Source organism: Macaca fascicularis, chromosome 1 (genome assembly GCF_037993035.2).
Source record: "Macaca fascicularis isolate 582-1 chromosome 1, T2T-MFA8v1.1".
Taxonomy (NCBI): domain Eukaryota; kingdom Metazoa; phylum Chordata; class Mammalia; order Primates; family Cercopithecidae; genus Macaca; species Macaca fascicularis.
The window spans coordinates 121,435,974-121,454,651 of record NC_088375.1 but is presented as its reverse complement, the minus strand read 5'-3'; the positions used below and the strand labels follow the sequence as shown (position 1 = coordinate 121,454,651).

The window sequence follows — 18,678 nt, the reverse complement described above, 5'->3', positions numbered from 1 at the left end:
TGGCATACCTTTGTAAAAAATCTGCACTTATACCCCAGAATCTAAAATAAAAGTTGAATAAATAATGATGTAGTATAAAAAAAGAGTTCTTTGGCTTATCAAGTTTATCTCCTATAGACCTCTTCCCATTTTCTTTTCTTTTCTTTTTTTTTTTTGAGACAGAGTTTTGCTCTTATTACCCAGGCTGGAGTGCAATGGTCCGATCTCAGCTCACCACAACCTCTGCCTCCCGGGTTCAAGCAATTCTCCTGCCTCAGCCTCCCGAGTCGCTGGGATTACAGGCATGCGCCACCACACCCGGCTTATTTTGTATTTTTATTAGAGACGGGGTTTCTCCACGTTGGTCAGGCCGGTCTCAAACTCTCGACCTCAGGTGATCCACCTCTCTTGGCCTCCCAAAGTGCTGGGATTACAGGCGTGAGCCACTGAGACCGGCCCACATTTTCTTGTAGTCCTAAATACCACACGTATTCTTGGAGAGCATTCTCCAAACAAGAAATTTGTCCAAAGTTTTTCCTAACAAGAAAGCTTACAATGCACACTTGTCAGGAGCCTACAGGACCATAAAACATATGAAAGCTAACATTTGTAAGTGTCCTCATCTCTACTGTGATCTACAAAAGCCCTGTTTTGTTTCAAGTAAATATAGCATGTGCTAAATTTGTGATGTGATGAAATGGAGAGTGTTTGTAAGATCTCAGGGCCCTTTCACCACCTAAAGTAAGACAGAAGGAGGTTGAGAGGAGGGTTTCTCCAGCATAAATAATATCCCTTAATTTCCAGACTTTCTGACACCTCTCTCCGTTCACTGCAGTTCAAGTATGACCCCCTTTTTTTTTTTGAGATGGAGTTTCGCTCAGGTTGCTCAGGCTAGAGTGCAATGGCGTGATCTTGCCTCACTGCAACCTCCACCTTCTGGGTTCCAGCAATTCTCCTGCCTCAGTCCCCCAAGTAGCTGGGATTACAGGCTGGGATTACAAAATGCTGGTAATTACAGGTGTTAGCCACCTTGTCAGGCCAGTATGATACTTTTCTACCTTGTAAATGACTTTTGGTGAAGAATCTTTGCTAAATATTAGTCCAACTAGAGTCAGCTGAGCAAAGCTTCAATGCTGAAATTTTTTGAAAAGGCATAAACAAAGTTGAAGTAACATGAAGGCATGTGGACATAAAGAACCAGCCTCAAGAAATTTCCAGAGAATGGGATTTAACTACCAAATAATATGTATTATAAATATCTCTGGCTTGTTAGGCGAAATGGGTTTAAGTTTTCCTAGACAGCTTCCTGGCAATCAATGTTTCAGCTAACCAGCATTAAGAGCTACTTTTGCTATATCATGAACAAAGCCAGTCAACCTATTTCAATGAAAAATAAATAAATGGAAAATGTTGGCTTTCTATTTGCAACTTCAACTAAATTTCATTAAGATACAATATGCCTGAATAAGAATCAATCTTCACTTGTATTTCCATTTTACTGGGCATATGTTGATATATAATTCCAATTAATTTGACTTGACTTTAATACTCTACAATACCCTAAGATGCTACTATTGTGACCCCAATCCTAATCCTCTCGTACAGTACTTGTTTTAGATATGAGGAGGATTAAAGTAGTATAGAGAACTGATGAAGCTGAACATATTTGTAAATGGGCAAACTAACATGCAAACTTAAAGGTAATGAACATATATATACACAGGCGTGATATATGCAATATGCACACAATTGTGTGTGTATATTTACTTATTTTAATCTTCTTTTGTCAATCTCAGCCAACGTTATGTTTAAATAATCTGAATCTGGTAGCAAACACTCTTAATTCTCCTTGTAAGAAAATGACTTACATCATTTGTTCAACCAAATAAGCATGATTTTATTTAGGGAGAATGAGGCTATTCTATAATAAAGGTGGGGGGTATAAAATGGATCACTTACTTTTGGGATAAGTACTCACATCAGTACAACTTTTTTCAAAAGATAGTGACCCATTCGTTTTAAACTGAAAACAGGAATTTTCCAGTGTCTACTAAAAACACTACAGATTAGCCGGGCATGGTGGCGCGTGCCTGGAGTCCCAGCTACTCAGGAGAACCTCTTGAACCCGGAAGGCGAAGGCTGCAGTGAGCGGTGAGGAAGAATGGGGTATACTTTGTTGGCTAACAAAGAAAGATTTGTAGAAAGGCAACATTTTAGGGTGATAACAGCTAAAGAAGATCAAATACCAATGTCCTAAATTATCAAACTTCATCGTATTGTTTTTGCAATTAAAATTGCAAACTGACTGGGCGCAGTGGCTCATGCCTGTAATCCCAGCACTTTGGGAGGTTGAGGCGGGTGGATCACCTGAGGTCAGGAGTTCGAGACCAGGCAGGTGGATCACCTGAAGTCAGGAGTTCGAGACCAGCCTGGCCAATATGGTGAAACCTTGTCTCTACTAAAAATATAAAAATTAGCTGGGCATGGTGGTGGGCGCTTGTAGTCGCAGCTTCTCAGGAGGCTGAGGCAGGAGAATCACTTGAACCCAGGAGTTGGAGGTTGCAGTCAGCCAAGATCGCACCACTGCACTCTAGCCTGGACGACGGTGTGAGACTCCATCTCAAAAAAAAAGAAAAAAAGATTGCAAACTAAGATTTAAAAAATTACACATCATATTGGCCGGGCGCAGTGGGTCACGCCTGTAATCCCAGCACTTTGGGAGGCCGAGACGGGCGGATCACGAGGTCAGGAGATCGAGACCATCCTGGCTAACATAGTGAAACCCCGTCTCTACTAAAAAAATACAAAAAACTAGCCGGGCGAGGTGGCGGGCGCCTGTAGTCCCAGCTACTCAGGAGGCTGAGGCAGGAGAATGGCGTAAACCCGGAAGGCAGAGCTTGCAGTGAGCTGAGATCACGCCACTGCACTCCAGTCTGGGCGACAGAGCGAGACTCCATCTCAAAAAAAAAAAAAAAAAAAAAAAAATTACACATCGTACAACTGTATCATCATTTTAAAAAGTGTATCAGGGCCGGGCGCGGTGGCTCACGCCTGTAATCCCAGCACTTTGGGAGGCCGAGGCGGGCGGATCACAAGGTCAGGAGATCGAGACCACGGTGAAACCCCGTCTCTACTAAAAATACAAAAAATTAGCCGGGCGCGGTTGTGGGTGCCTGTAGTCCCAGCTACTCGGGAGGCTGAGGCAGGAGAATGGCGTGAACCCGGGAGGCGGAGCTTGCAGTGAGCCAGGATCGCGCCACTGCACTCCAGCCTGGGCGACAGAGCAAGACTCCGTCTCAAAAAAAAAAAAAAAAAAAAAAAAAAAGTGTATCAGGATATACACATATACACCAAACATTTTGGCCATTCATTCAACAAATCTGAGTGCCTGGAGTAAAGGCAGTGAAAGAGAAAAAGAGACAGACATAAGCCCTGCCCTCATGGAGCTTAGATTCTGGGGAAGAAAGTAAATAGGTAAACAAATTAATTAAGTAAATATGTTCTAATGAGCATACTTAAAATGTCACATTGCTGAAGGTTGAGAAGGGGAGATAATATGCTCTTTCCATACAACTATGTTGACTGACTTGTTCCGATGAACATGTATTACTTGATAGTAGAAGAAAATATGGCCAGGTATGGTGGCTCACAACTGTAATCCCAGCACTTTGGGAGGCAGAGGAGGGAGGACCACTTGAGTCCAGGAGTTCAAGACCAGCCTTGGCAACATGGCAAAACCCTGTCTCTACAAAAAATACAAAACATTAGACAGCAGTGGTGGCACACACTTGTGGTCCCAGCTACATGGGAGGCTAAGGTGAAAGGATCACTTGAGCCCCGGAGGCGAAAACCGCATGAGCCAAGATCATGGCCACTGGACCCCAGCCTAGGCAACAGAGTGAAACTCTGTCTCAAAAAACGAAAAACAAAGCCCCACAAAGTAGTTGTTTTAAAAGATGACAAGTTATACGTGTGTGTTATACAAAAAAAAAATGTGTGAATAGAAAATAAAATTTACCTGTCATTCTACCATCCTCATTTAAAGTTATTTATATTTTGATGTAAATTCTGACTTCCTTTTATGATAGTCATGCATATGAATAAACATAAATTTGGAATATGTATGTATGTATGTATATGCTGCTTAAGAGACATTTTCCATTAATATCAGAAACTTTTTTTTTTTTTTTTGATGAAGTCTTGCTCTATCGCTGAGGTTGGAGTGAAGTGGTGCAGTCTTGATTCACTGCAATCCCTGCATCCCAGGTTCAAGTCATTCTCCTACCTAAGACCCCTGAGTAGCTGGGATTACAGTTGTGCACTACCACACCTGGCTAATTTTTGTATTTTTAGTAGACATGGGTTTCACAGTGTCGGCTACACTGGTCTCAAACTCCTGACCTCAAATGATCTGCCCATCTCGGCCTCCCAAAGTGCTGGGATTACAGGCCTGAGCCACTGCACCTGGCCTTTTGAGACAGGGAGTCTCACTCTGTCACCCAGGCTGGAGTGCAGTAGCGCCATCTCGGCTCACTGAAACCTCTGCCTCCTGAGTTCAAGCAAATCTCCTGCCTTAGCCTCCTAAATAGCTGGGATCACAGGTGCTTGCCACCATGCCCGCCTAATTTTTGTATTTTTAGTAAGGACAGGGTTTCGCCCTGTTGGTCACGGTGGTCTCAAACTCCTGACTTCAGGCCACCTGCTTCAGCATCACAAAGTGCTGGGATTATAGGCATGAGCCACTGTGCCTGGCTGGAAACATTTTTTGATGCGTCTAGCTCCACAATGCTGTTTTTGAAGAATGGTATTCTAGTCTATGGATGTATTATACTTTAAAACATTACCTACTGTTAGCTGGGCACGGTGGCTCACGCCTATAATTCCAGCACTTTGGGAGGCCAAGGCAGGCAGATCACTTGAGGTCTGGAGTTCGAGACCAGCCTGGCCAACATGGTGAAACCCTGTCTCTATTAAAACTACAAAAAATTTAGCTGGGCGTGGTGGCAGGTGACTATAATCTTAGCTACTTGGGAGGCTAAGGCCAGAGAATCACTTGAACTCAGGAGGCAGAGGTTGCAGTAGGCTGAGATCATGCCACTGCACTCCAGCCTGGGCAATAGAGTGAGAGTCAGTTTCAAAAACAAAAAAACCAAAAAACAAAAACCAAAAAACAAAGAAAAACGAAGTTTGCCAATATTCTCATTACAAGTCAATGATAGTAAGGTTTATTTTAAGATACACAATAAACAATATCTATGTTTTTCCTGTATTAAAAGTTCACAAACGAATTGATATCAGATGAAAAAAAGTGACTAACTCTCCAGTATCAACAGCACTGTGGGTTATTTAGGTCTGAACCATAAGATTATTGGGTAAAAGTTGGACAGCTGCTCAAAAGTAGTAGCAAATTCATTTTTACTTTTCACAGCAAATCCCTGACTTCAAGAGTATTTTCCCAACCAATTTGGCACCTGGGCTAATAATTCTCAAAGTTACCCAACAGAGAAGCTAAAATACTGTAAGTCTTTAATACAGTGCAAAAAAAATAGCATAATTAAAACAAAAATCATGAAATCCAGTTACTTTAGTTCTCTTTAATATTGGGGCTAAAGGATAAGTGTACTCACAGGGTAAGGAGGCAGATGAGGATATTCAGAGATTAGAAAATATCTTCTGTGGATATGGCAAAGCTTTAAGAGAAGTTAGCAGAACCAATTCTTTATTACATCAGTCACTGTTAAATGTATTCTTACAATTTTTCTTTTCCTTGATACTTAAAAAATTTTTTTTGAGACAGAGTCTCCCTCTGTCACCAGCTAATTTTTGTATTTTTAGTAGAGATGGGGTTTCACCATGTTGGCCAGGATGGTCTCCATCCCCTGACCTCGTGATCTGCCTGCCTCAGCCTCCCAAAGTGCTGGGATTACAGGCCTGAGCCACTGTGCCCGGCCTCCTTGATCCTGTTGTATCATTAATGCTTCTCATATTTATTAGTAGAGATTGAGGCTATATTTTGTCTCATAAGATGGAAAGGAACAAAGAGATATTCTGATAAGGCTCACTGTAAGAGTTAGACATAGAGGAGGGTACGGTAATATCCTTACTATTTTTCTGAATACAACTTGCCACATGGAGATAATTCATTCCATGACGTTATTCAATGCTCCTTAGGTAGCACCTTGAAAATTCTACATAAGTTGTATGTGTATTTCTTTCTTTGTAAACAATATTTCCCTACTAATTTTAGCTGTGTGCTTTTAGATCATGAATTAAGGGGAGAGGTTATTTTTCTACTTTAAAAAAAAATCCCTTTATCTTATCACAGGCCGGGTGCGGTGGCTCATGCCTGTAATCGCAGCACTTTGGGAGGTAGAGGTGGGCGGATCTCGAGGTCAGGAGATCAAAACCATCCAGGCTAACATGGTGAATACCCATCTCTACTAAAAAAAAAAAAAATACAAAAAATTAGCAGGGCGTGGTGGTGGGCACCTGTAATCCCAGCTACACGGGAGGGTGAGACAGGAGAATGGCGTGAACCCGGGAGGCGGAGGTTGCACTTGAGCCGATATCGCACCACTGCACTCCAGCCTGGGGGACAGAGAGAGACTCCATCTAAAAAAAAAAAAAATCCTTGTATCTCAACCAAATATTAGCATTAGATGAACTTCAGGTAATCTACTTTTCCCAGTTTTTGAGAAGTAGAGAAAAATATGAAACCAGAAAAAAAAACCTTTCAGTGACGTAACGCTTTCTGGATCTAGTGCCCTCTACAGTCAAAGAAGCAGAAAAGTTTTTTTTTGTTTTGTTTGTTTTTCTTGAGAGGGAGTCTCCCTCTGTCACCCAGGCTGTAGTGCAGTGGCAGGATCTCGGCTCACTGCAACCTGCGCCTCCTGGGCTCAAGCAATTCTCCTGCCTCAGTCTCCCAAGTAGCTGGGATTACAAGCATGCACCACCACACCCAGCTATTTTTTGTATTTTTAGTAGAAAGGGGTTTCTCCATGTTTGTCAGACTGATCTTGAACTCCTGACCTCAGGTGATCCACCCACCTCAGCCTCCCAAAGTGCAGGGATTACAGGTGTGAGCCACCGCACCTGGCTGTTCTGTTTTTTAAAGAATCATAGACTACAACTTCTGGCACAAAGAACTTACCAATCTTTTCTGAGCTATTATTATACCAGCAATTTTGCCTTTTTTATGCTTCATTTTTGCCTTCTTCTCACAGACTGAAAAACTGGCTACTACCTAAGTTAAGAGTCCTATGTCCCTTTCACATATTAATTTATTTCTTGGTTGGTCAGGAGTTTCCAAATACAGATCCATTTCACATTTTATAAAATGACACGAGATGTCATGGAGAAAAGAAAGTTGGGGGCTATTTCCATCAACAGTAGGTTTTGCTTTGTAGAATTCTAAATTATATTCTGGAATAAACAATGATATGTGTTCTATTTTCTACAGCAACCCAAAATATATTCAACAAATCGGTATCTAAGTGGGCCATTTAAATTTATTAACACATAACCTATCCTGTTCCAGAATTTGAAGAAATGTACTGGCTGGATTAAAGTTACAAATAAGTGAGTTGTCAGGATTATATAATTTACGTTACTTTGAATGTAAATGAGTATTTGAATATATTAATAATAGATGGTATTTCTATTACAATCTACTTCACTTCCAGTATCAGATGCCAAATAGGGAGAATAAGTGGATTATAATTCATTAAGAAATAGGCTCACGCCTGTAATCCTAGCACTTTGGGAGGCCAAAGGTGGGCAGATCACCAGGTCAGGAGTTCGAGACCAGCCTGGCCAACATGGTGAAACCTTGTCTCTACTAAAAATAAAAAAATTAGCTGGGTGTGGTGGTGCGTGCCTATAATCCCAGCTAATCAGGAGGCTGAGGCAGGAGAACCGCTTGTACCGGGACCCGGGAGGTGGAGGTTGCAGTGAGCCCAGATCACGTGACTGTACTACAGCCTGGCAACAAGAGTGAAACTCTGTCTCAAAAAAAAAAAAAAAAAACTTTGAGGACTAGAGACAACAGAATAATATAACATTTCATTTTAAAGTTTTATTCTCATTCTAAACATTTTTAAACCACCTTTTAAATATGTATTTATAACAATAACTATTTAAAAATTCCTTAAGTCTGAACTTCGTTATGATGCTATCTTTGACTTCCCCCATTATCTCCAATAAAGATTTAAGTTGTTTTGTTTTCTTGTTTGCTTTACCAGTAACAGAAAAATCTCACAAAAGAGTATTAAAATTGAGTACTGTTTGCCACTGAAACATTATTCACCATTCTCTCCACGGAAATCTTTAGTAAAAGGAGAAAAATTTGCTGGGCGCGGTGGCTCACGCCTGTAATCCCGGCACTTTGGGAGGCTGAGGTGGGCGGATTACCTGAGGTCAGGAGTTCGAGACCAGCCTGGCCAACATGGTGAAACCCCATCTCTACTAAAAACACAAAAAATTAGCCAGGCGTGGTGGCATGTGCCTGTAATCCCAGGTACTTGGGAGGCTAAGGCAAGAGAATTGCTTGAACCCAGGAGGCGGAGGTTGCAAGTGAGCCAACATCACACCATTGTACTCCAGCTTGGGCAATGAGAGTGAAACTCCATCTCAGAAGAAAAAAAAGAGAGAAAACTTCACGTGATCTGAAGAGAAACCAGAGTGTACCATTCGCAAATGTTTACTTGCAAAGGTTTTTGGAAAGATATTTGCAGACATTAAAGATGTATCAAAGTCAGCATTATTACCTCAAAACAGCACCATTAAATAGTCTTTTTAATTGCTAACAATATACATCTTAAACTACGCTGCCATTAAGATAATTGTCAGTTCTTTTATTAGAAATATACAATATATTTCTTTTTTTGAGACGGAGTCTAGACTACAATATACAATTTTCTTTTTCTTTCTTTCTTTTTTTTTTTTTGAGACAGAGTCTTGCTCAGTCGCCCAGGCTGGAGTGCAATGGCGCTATCTAGGCTCACTGCAACCACCGTCTCCTGGGTTCAAGTAGTTCTCCTGCCTCAGCCTCCAAAGTAGCTGGTATTACAGGCACCCGCCATCATGCCTGGCTAATTTTTGTATTTTTGTAGAGACAGGGTTTCATCATGTTGGCCAGGCTGGTCTCAAACTCCTTACCTCGGGTGATATGTCTGCGTGGGCCTCCCAAAGTGCTGGGATTATGGGCGTGCCCCACTGCGCTGGCCAATATACAATTTTCAAATGAGTGTTTTATTTTATTTTATTATTATTTTTTTGAGACGGAGTCTCGCCCTGTTGCCCAGGCTGGAGTGCAGTGGTGCGATCTCCGCCTTCCGGGTTCACGCCATTCTCCTGCCTCAGCCTCCCGAGTAGCTGGGACTACAGGCGCCCACCACCATGTCCGGTTAATTTTTTCTATTTTTAGTAGTAAAATTTTTGTATTTTTAGTAATAGAGACGTGATTTCACTGTGTTAGCTGGGATGGTCTCGATTTCCTGACCTTGTGATCCGTCTACCTCAGACTCCCAAAGTGCTGGGACTACAGGCGTGAGCCACTAATCCCAGCCCATGAGTGTTTTATTTTCCTGGAAACTACGGTAATTTTTAAACCACTATCCTTCCTTCTATTCCATCAAGTTTTCTAGGTAAAAGAGTAAACACTAACAACAGCATCATACAACACAATAGACTGAAGTAAGGATGTGCATTTCTAATTTCCAGAGCAGGTATTTCAAACTTTAGGTTCATCAACCTCTTTTTTCCAACTGAGCAAAATAAAGGCCTGCACTAATAGTGACCTGTTGAAGACAAGGTATGAAGCAATTTTAAGTACATTTGAGGTTGTGAACACACCCAAAACAGGAAAAGAAAATCCCCCAAGTCTGTGAAGGCACCCAATGTTCCATTTAACTTATGGCACTTAAGATGAACTCCTTTGGAAACATAAACAAATACTTCTTGAATACAAAGGAAAATTATTATTATTATTATTATTATTTTGAGACAGAGTTTCGTTCTTGCTGCCCAGGCTGGAGAGCAATGGCGCAATCTCGGCTCACTGCAACCTCCGCCTCTCAGGTTCAAGAGATTCTCCTGCCTCAGCCTCCCGACTAGCTGGGATTACAGGCATGCATCACCATGCCTGGCTAATTTTGTATCTTTAGTGGAGACAGGGTTTCTCCATGTTGGTCAAGCTGGTCTCGAACTCCCGACCTCAGGTGATCCACCCGCCTTGGCCTCAAAAAGTGCTGGGATTACAGATGTGAGCCACCACGCCCAGCCTCAAAGGAAAATTATTATGCCTTAATTTGTGAAAATCATTTTATTCTCTCTTAGCATATACACAAATATTTTGTTCCCTCTCATTGTGAGGTCAGAATTTATGATGATTAGTAAATAAAACAAAGTCAATAACCAAGGAATGGCATCATGATTCTGTAAAATCCTGTGACATCAGCATCTGTGTGCTGTGTTGCTTCATAGGTTCTGGCTAACTTCATTCTAACTTTGGAACAGAAGTAAAGAAGTTAGGAGCAGGGGGTCCTTAGACTCTTTGGCGCGAGGGATTCCTACGGAACCCTTGTCAGAATGTTTTCTTTTTTTAATATAATTTTATTTTTTTCTTAAACAAATAGAGACAGGGGTTTTGCCATGCTGCCCAGCCTGCTTTTGTACTCCTGGGCTCAAGTGATCCACTGACCTCAGCCTCCCAAAGTGCTGGGATTACAGGCGTGAGCCACCGTGCTCAGCCAGAATAATGTTTTTAAATGCACAAAATAAAATGCAAAGATAGAACTGTCAAAACACTTTAACTGGAATTAACAACGTGCTTTTAAAAAATAAAATAAGATCCAGCAGTGGGTCTAATAACCACAGTAATTTTGAGGTAGTGATAAGCTTAAACAATTTCAAGATAGCTATAACGGCTGCATTATGGTATGAAGTACATGATTTCTGTTGGTGACAAAGTCACAGGTACTGCTAATACAACCATGCGTTTGTTGCCTATATTCATATTTGAATGAAATTCCAAGTTTAATTAGAGGTTAATTAAAAGATGTAATATTTTTCCCCCAAACAAGTTTACAGACCCCCCGAATTCAATAGACCTTGGGGAATCAATATGCAGACCCTAGGATAAAAACCTCTCATACGGGAACAGAAGAGCAGGTCAATAAAGTAAAAACATAAGTTTTGGTTCCCAAAACTCAAAAAGACAAATTATAAAGGCCCTGTTACTCTCCAAAATAATCTAACACACCAGAGCAGTGTATAGATTTTCATTCATTCAATAATCTTCAAAAGGTTTGTATAGGAAGAGCAAAATCAGAGGGAGGACATATTTTTCAACCAATGATCAAATATACAGCTTATAATATCAGTACATTTTGAGGAAATTCTCCTATACAAAGGCTAAGTCATTGTAATTAAGTCAGATTCAACAATATCATAAGTTGTGATTAGCAACATGATAATGTAGATAACCAACAGAATTGGATCTTACTCTGCAAGAGAAATGGTCAGTGACACCCTTCAATGGTTCAGCCCATGCAGCCGTCTCACTGGTGTGGTGGATGTGAACCCTTCCTATCATTGTGCATACTGTGATCCCAGAAGATTGTTATTGCTGGACAGGTGGGGTAGCTCACACCTGTAATCCCAGCACTTTAGGACGCCAAGGCAGGAGGATGGCTTGGGGCCAGGAGTTTGAGACCAGCCAGGGCAACATAGTGAGACCCTATCACTAAAAGAAAGTTTAAATATATTAGCTGAGCATTATGGCCCATGCCTGTAGTCCTAGCTACTCAAAAGGCTGAGGTGGCTCTGCTTGAGCCCAGGAGTTAGAGGCTGCAGTGAACCATGATGGTTTCACTGTACTCCAGCCTGGGCAAGAGAGTGATTTTATAAATTTATAAAGTATAATTTATAGATTTATAACTTATATACTCTTCTCAGGATGACACTAGGAACCAAACATGCCACCTAAACTAGTCCTTCCATTCATTGTAAAAATCTCCTGTAACACTCCCTCCCTGCAAAGAGAAAAACATATAAACTAGGTAGCAGTATTACAAATGAAAAGTGGGGGGTTGGACAAGAAATAACAAAAGGGACAAGGGATTGGCAGAAACTGCATGTGGTAGGGCAGGGGGGCCTACTAGGAGAAACATTAAGATGATTCAGAGGTTTTAAGCCGGGCTACCTTCAAGAATGGTAGAATCAGAAGAAAAAAAACTAGGTTTGGAGATGAAGGAAACTTGAGAACAGGCAGAGATAATGAGCTTTAAGTGACATATTAAGTTTGAAATGCCCAGGAAGCAACTGGAAAAGCAGATCATCAATAAGAGTGTTCAATCCCCGTCCTTGAGGAACTTACAATCTGGAATCCTTTTATAGCTAGAGGTTTGGATTTAGTAGTGATTCTACTAGGTATTTCCTAAAAGCTGTGGGAACAGCAAAGTCCTCCAAGAAAGAGCATGAAAGACCAAAAGAAACGCCATCAATTTAAGGACAAAAATTTTAAATATTCTAAATACTAAAAGCCATTTGAAATGTTAACATCAAATGCTAAAAACACTTTTACAACTTAAAATAGTGGCCTTTTAAGAGGATATACCTCGATACATTTAAATACCTTTCCAGAAAAAGACAGTGTCAATAACATACCATATTGTATTAAAACATAAACTTTAATTTAACTTGTCCTTCCTATTCAAATTGTACCTTTCTTTATAGAGGTATTCTAGTTAAATTAAAAATAAATGGTAGAATTAAAGCCATAATTAATTCCACTTGCAAACCACTAGTGAAATAATGAAAATAGGCTATTGATGTAGTAGAAAGAGGGATAACCAAATATATGCCTCTTGAAGGAAGTACACAGCAATATCTAGGAATTATGCTTGTCCTCTCCCCCAACACTCCCACTCGGAAATCAAACCTGAACTAAATTTGTTCAGTCTTCAATCTAGCTACCAATTTACAGCAAAGGATAGAGGGATATATTAAACTAGGACATGTTAAATCTATACCTGAGGGACATATTCATCAACATCCAGGATGAGAGAAACTAGAGGAAAAATGGCCTGGTTCCTTCAACAAATATTAGGTTGGTGCAAACGTCATTGTGGTTTTTAAATTACCATTAAAAGTAATGGCAAAAACCACAATGACGTTTGCACCAACCTTATAAGGAAAATACATTACGAGGAAAATAATTAAGATGAGGGAACCTATAGATTAAAAAGTTTAAGAGACATCCCAAACAAATGTAATATGTTAACGTGTTTGGATCCCAAATCAAACCAACCAATTATTTAAAAACAACTGAGGAATATTTGAATACTGACTGGATATTTGGTGATGTTAATTTTTAAAGGTAGGGTAATGGCACTGTGGTTATGATTTTCTCAAGAGTTATCTTTCAGATATCTATATTGAAATAAAACAAATGAAATCATTGGTAGAATTTGCTTCACAGTAATCCAGTAGGGTCTGGGGAAAGCAGATAGGGAAAGAGATAAATCGCGTCGCTCAATTCTTTGTGTTTTGAAATTTTCCATACTTAACTGTTCAAAAGGGAAAAAAGAAAAACACCATTCTCAGGGGTTGCCAACAAAAACTGAAAACAACAGTTTGAATTTTGTCTCCAAGCCTTACAAGCTGAGCAGCCCTGGTCTAGTCACGCAACTTCTTAGTGTCCCTGTTGGTTAAACAGAGACAAACAAATACCACCTAATAAACTCATATTCGTTCAAGCCAGAAAGGATATAAGGATATAACATGTTGAACATTATATCCTTAACGTCTTTGACTTTCCCAGTCTCCCACATCTGGTTTCCACCAAATCCTGTCTGTTTCTCTACCAAATCCTGTCTTGTCCATCACTGTGGTCTCACACCACTCCAACGCCTCCTTTCAGGCTGTTTTCCACATCGCATACAAAGTGATGTTCCTAAAACGCAACATCCAATCAGGTTATCTCCAGCCCCACTGAAAATCCTTTTTTTTTTTTTTGAGACAGTCTTGCTCTGTCGCCTGAGCTGAGCTGAAGTGCAGTGGTGTGATCTCAGTTTTCATTGCAGCCTCCACCTCCTGGGTTCAAGCAGTTCTCCTGTATCAGCCTCCCAAGTAGCTGGGATTACAGAAGAACACCACCACGCCCGGCTAATTTTTTGTATTTTTAATAGAGACAGGGTTTCACCACGTTGGCCAGGCTGGTCCTGAACTCCTGACCTCAAGTGATCCACCCGCCTCCGCCTCCCAAAGTGTTGGGATTACAGGTGTGAGCCACCAGTGCCCAGCTTGAAAATCCTTAAACTGCTTTCAATCAGCTTCAAAATAAGAGCCTCCTTTAAATTTTTTTACCCTCCTTGATTCCTTAAAAATCCCTTTAATTTTTTTACCCTCCTTGATTCCTTAAAATGGCTTACAAGGCCCTCCATTTTCTCATACTATCTCTTCAACTTCTATCTCTTTCTATTCTCTGACTTTATGCTTTAGCTTTGGTAAAATTATTTCAGCTCTTGCATTACACCCTGTTCTCTTGAGTGTAGCTTCAGTGTTCATGTCTGGAATGTTCTTTCCACCCATCATCACTGCCTTGCCTGGCTAGCTCTTTCATCCTTGAAGTCTCAGGTTAAACAGTATTTCCTCAGAGAGGTCTACCCAAATTGCTTCTATACTAAGTTGGGTGTCTTCTCACACCTACACAATACAGTATTTGTTCCTACAGGAACCTGTACTTACCATAGTATAACAGTCCCTACTTATTTGTAAAGAGTATTTGCTGTGGCAATTATATATTTATCTGTTTTCCAGCTAGACTATAACTCTAGGAGGGCAAATGGTGAAATTTGTTCACTGCTGAATCCTAAGTCTCTCACGGTGCCTGGTAGCCAATAACAAACTGAACATACAAAATTCACAATAATCTGGACTGTCTTCCTCATACCCAAGTTCCATCTTCCTAGTCCTCTCAACTGCAACAAAAACAAGACAGCTATGAAGGCATTTACACAGAGATCTTAATCTTGCATAGGACTGAGCATTGTAAAGTGAATTGAAAACACGATGGGAATGCAGAACATAAGGAGTTGAGAAATCTATTTTCAGGCCGAGATAATTTGTATCCTAATTTACAATCTAAAGAAAACTCAGGAGTGTCAATCTAACAAAAATGAGTTCAAAGACACACATAGTTCCCACCAAACCATAACAAGTTTTCAGACCTAAGATGTTAGATCACTTAATCCCTCCAGCCTCAGTTTCCTTATGGGTAAAACAAGGGATCCTGATCAGGGTCATTAGGGTCCTTTCCAGGGCTAATATATGCCCTAATATTTAAAGGCTAAAAGATGTAAATTAGTGAAACACTAATCATTTGTTTTCATCCTATAGTGATGATTTTTTTCCTTTTTAATCTGTTTAAGGACATTACAGTTTACCCCGTTAAGCACAACTAAACCTTCAAATCTATTCAGCTATAAAAATCTTACAAAATGCTCCTCAGATCAACTTGCATATTTCACAAAGGTAACTGCAATCTGATGAAACAACAGCATCTACCTAAACCCAAAATGAATTACTGAAATATATTCAACTTCTGTGTAAATAATAAATCTTACTCACCACGTGTTTTAAGTGCTAAATATCTTGAATTGTTGGTCATTTCTATGGCAATCTGAAGGCAAAGTTGTGCCCCAGGGTGTAAGACTTGCGTTTATGAGTACTATTTAACACCTAACTAAAAAACCGAAGATACATAGTCTTGGCATCACCTCACTGGGCTGGTGGTTGAGATAAAAAAATTGTTGAAACCAGAGTAATTTTTGGAAAAAAAAAAATCAAAACAAGTTATAGTAAGTTACAGTAAATAAAGTAGCGAGTAAACATTTCACTGTTATCAGTAGCAGCCCAGTTTCTAATCAGCCACTGGAAACCCAAGGAAAGACTAAAGTAGTAACAAGTTTGTCTCCTGGTTTAAATTAATTACAAACTAGTTTTTGGCAACTGCTTGTTCCATCAAATATGTCACGACAAAGTAATAAAATGTTAAAACGCATGCTGGAAAAAAAAAAAAAAAAAGACGTACTTGGAACAAAAAGCTTGCATCGGACCAAGTGTAAACGCTATCCTCCAGATTTCTCTCAACAGGGCCGCCTTAAGTCCATGAGTAGAAGGGTGCTGCGGCGGACCCTGGCAGCCACAGGTTGAATGACAAAGAGCCCCCGTCAGCACCACTCCCAGAAGTCTGCGGGCTGCCCCGTCCCCTCCGCAAAGTCTACTCGAACCCTGCAGTCACGCCTTGGCTGTGGGGAATGCGGCTCTCCGCATCACTCTCGCAAGTCACCACGTGGGGCAAGGATCGGTCGGCCAAGAAGGTTGGGGCGGACAATGTCACGAGTCATAAATAATTCCTGCCCCAAGTCCCTTCCCTTGGAACAGAAGCGGCCAGGAGAGTCTGGAGGTACCACATGAAGCAGCCTCATGTTATCCCTTTTCCAGATCAAAGCGTCTCTGGAGGAGCCTATTGAAGACTTAGAGGGGAAGGGGACTTCCCCAACGTCACCGGGCACTACGACCCAACTCCTCGGCCAGGCCAGGGGCCGGCATATGACCACGAGGCCCGCGGCTCGGCTGAGAGAGGCGCTGTCCCCAGCGCCTCAAGGTCTCCTTCACCAGCACTGCAGTCCGAGGCCACGCGACTGCCTGTGACCACGATGCCCTCTGCTGGGCCGCCTCCCTCCCCCGGAGACAAAGTCTCCCAACCCCGGAGGTCCCCTCCGACCCCACCAGGGAAGCGAGGGCACCGTGGGGTCCGCGCCGCGTGCCGCCGGCTGTTACCCAACTAACCGTTATAAGCGCGGATCGCAGCGCCGAGCGTGTGCGTGACGTGGTGGCGCGGGCTGGAGTTCCACCGGGCCCAGGGTCCGACTCCCGTCCTTCGCTCGCTGCCTCGTTTACTTGTTCCAGCACCTACGCAGCCATCCAGTCACGTAGCAGCTCACCACTTTGTCTGGTCCGGCCGGCGAGGCTGCCTTATAACCCGCCGGGGCCCGAGCATGCGCACAGGGGGCGGAGTCGTTTCTCCCGGCCGCCGCCCCCTCCCCGCCACACAGACATCCGAACTGCAGCCCGCATCTCCACACGCTCTCAGCCGCGCGCGCCCTCTAGCTCGCCCGCGCGCGCCGGCGCCCCCCTCCCCGCCACGTGACCGGCGTCCCAGTCCGACCCGCGCGCTGCGCCCCTGCAGAGCGACGCGGAGCTACCGCACCCTTCCAGACTCGCCCGTTGGTCCTTGTCTGACGAGCTCTAAGCAACCTGCCCTCCTTCGGAACACAAATGTCGGTCTCACCCCTCAGTTTCTGCCAGAGAAATAGGAAAAGTCACCTAGAGGCCTGACCCTGACGGGTGGGGGGAGACGAGCGCGCGGAGTAGCGGGAAGCGTCTGAGGAGCGGGGACTGGGCAGCGTTTGAATGGATGCGGGTGCCGCTGGCACCCGGGAAGACGCCGGGGGCCGGCGCTGTGGAGCCGGGCACGGGCTGGGATGTGTTTGGATTCCAATCCGGGCCTGACACCAGTTGAGTGACCTCGGAAAGTTCCCCAACCCTCCGGGCCTGTTTCCTCCCTCTGAAGTGGCGACAGTAATAGAACTGACCCTGTAGGCTCATCGGGAGGCCCTGAAGGGGGAACCCATGCAACTTGCCACCGCAGAGCCAGGCCCGCGGCGGTTGGCGCCTGGTGGGTATTAAAGACGAGTCGGGAAAGAAGAGCAGGTAAGAGGGAGGGGAGACTGGCCGGTGGGTTGGGGTGTGCACCTCGGCCACGTGGAGAAGCGAGAATGCAGGGGCCGGACGCCTATGGACGATGCGTGTGTGGGGCCGGATAGAATCGTGGCAGGCGGCGCTGGGGCTGATGCGCCTCACCCGGATTAGCCTCTGTAATCCTCACAGCCCTGTGAAGCGGGCGCTGCCGTGAACATTTTGTAAATAAGGGACCCGAGGCTCAGAGAGGTGAAGTAACTTTCCAGACGGCCCAGCTTGTCAGCGGCCAGCATTTGAAGTCACACCCCAGAGTCTGTTTTTATCGTAATAGCCGCTTTGACCGGATAACCAACGTGTGTGTGTTGAAGTGATTAGATGACCATGGAGTGTCTCTGATGTCCAGGACTTTTGAGAAATACTGAAAAAGTATGAGGCAAGGCCCCTGCCTTCAAAGAGCTTGCAAGTTTTTGGGGGAGACTGTGTCAGGCACAAATTAACCAACATCTGTTGAGCACTTACTGCTTGCCAGAACCCTGCCCTTCCCTCGTGTCTTCCTCCCTTCCAGGACTCACCCCCTCACTTACCCTCCCCCTCAATTCTCATAGCAACCCGGGGAGGTAGGCCTTATGGTTTCTGTTTTGCAAATGAAGAGCTTGAGATTGAAGAAGAGTACAGATTGGAGGATCAGGTCCTGAGAGGTCCTATGTGCTTTCCGATAACAGTTCAGCGTGTTAGAAGACAGTATGGCATCCACGGCCGAGTACTACTAGTAATACAGTAATTGCTTTTTACATTTACATAAACACGGAGAAAGGAAAGGCATTTCGGGTCATTGGGGCAACCAGGACTTACAAGAGCAGTGCTAGGGTGGCAGCAGCATTCAGGTAGATGGTAAGCAGAATTAAGTTAGAGAGAGAGGATCCTGAGTCTGAT

General features: G+C 42.9%; 2 protein-coding genes across 10 annotated transcripts in view; one reads left to right on the top strand and one right to left on the bottom strand.

Annotated features, from left to right (window-relative positions):
* The window catches only part of SLC16A1 (solute carrier family 16 member 1), a 43,449-nt gene extending 26,455 nt beyond the window's left edge, over positions 1-16,994 (bottom strand). For 2 of the 4 annotated variants that reach the window (XM_045365391.3, XM_073998562.1), the window contains exon 1: positions 16,834-16,994. The gene's annotated coding sequence lies outside the window, so the exon portion shown is untranslated. Of the gene's footprint in view, positions 1-15,609; positions 15,727-16,072 lie in introns of those variants that run through there. The other 2 variants (XM_005542294.5, XM_005542295.5) reach the window with 2 other exon arrangements.
* A 210-nt stretch (positions 16,995-17,204) lies between these two features.
* Positions 17,205-18,678, top strand: part of LRIG2 (leucine rich repeats and immunoglobulin like domains 2) — a 187,566-nt gene continuing 186,092 nt past the window's right edge. For 5 of the 6 annotated variants that reach the window (XM_065547570.2, XM_073998557.1, XM_065547566.2 and 2 more), the window contains exon 1: positions 17,205-17,757. The gene's annotated coding sequence lies outside the window, so the exon portion shown is untranslated. The remainder of the gene's footprint in view (positions 17,758-18,678) is intronic. The other variant, XM_065547564.2, reaches the window with a different exon arrangement.